Source organism: Cyprinodon variegatus, unplaced genomic scaffold (genome assembly GCF_000732505.1).
Source record: "Cyprinodon variegatus isolate N-32 unplaced genomic scaffold, C_variegatus-1.0 Scaffold2021, whole genome shotgun sequence".
Classification (NCBI taxonomy): domain Eukaryota; kingdom Metazoa; phylum Chordata; class Actinopteri; order Cyprinodontiformes; family Cyprinodontidae; genus Cyprinodon; species Cyprinodon variegatus.
Window position 1 is genome coordinate 38722 of NW_015152474.1, and position 1022 is coordinate 39743.

The following is a 1022-nucleotide window of genomic DNA, read 5'->3' on the forward strand; positions in this document are numbered from 1 at the left end:
TGTTAGTTTTGTGAAGAAGGAGCTGAAGAAGATCATAGAAGGTTCTGAGTCCAGATGATCCAGAAGGCTTGGAGAGTCAGTGGGAGGATGAGGAGGATGAAGAGCAGAGGAGAAGTAGAGAGGCTTTGGTGAAGATCACCCTGAACTTCCTGAGGAGGATGAAGCAGGAGGAGCTGGCTGATCGTCTGCAGAGCAGTAAGAGGATTTCTATAATGATTTAACCTGATGGATAAATTATGAATGTATTATAGTCAGAAGAGCAGGAAGAACAGATGATCTACTGACAGGAATCATTTCAGTGCTAAAGATATTCTCTGTTGCTTCAGGACATTTGTCCTCAGTTCAACCTAAACTTAAATCCAGTCTGAAGAAGAGGTTCCAGTCTGTGTTTGAGGGGATCGCTAAAGCAGGAAGTCCAACCCTTCTGAACCAGATCTACACAGAGCTCTACATCACAGAGGGAGGGACTGGGGGGGTCAATGATGAACATGAAGTCAGACAGATTGAAACAGCATCCAGGAAACCAACCAGACCAGAAACAACAATCAGACAGGAAGACATCTTTAAAGTCCCACCTGGAAGAGATACATCAATCAGAACAGTGATGACTAAGGGAGTGGCTGGCATTGGGAAAACAGTCTTAACACAGAAGTTCACTCTGGACTGGGCTGAAGGCAAAGCCCACCAGAACATCCAGTTCATATTTCCATTCACCTTCAGAGAGCTGAATGTGCTGAGAGAGAAAAAGTTCAGCTTGGTCGAACTTGTTCATCACTTCTTCACTGAAACCAAAGAAATCTGCAGCTTTGATCACTTCCATGTTCTGTTAATCTTTGATGGTCTGGATGAGAGTCAACTTCCTCTGGACTTCCAGAACAAGGAGATCCTGACTGATGTTACAGAGTCCACCTCAGTGGATGTTCTGCTGACAAACCTCATCAGGGGGAAACTGCTTCCAAAGGCTCTCCTCTGGATAACCACACGGCCTGCAGCAGCCAATCAGATCCCTCCTGAGTGTGTTG

The 1022-nt window shown here is 45.5% G+C and overlaps 1 pseudogene; it reads left to right on the plus strand.

The window, feature by feature from the left end:
* The window catches only part of LOC107105038, a 32462-nt pseudogene that overhangs the window by 21001 nt on the left and 10439 nt on the right, over window positions 1-1022 (plus strand).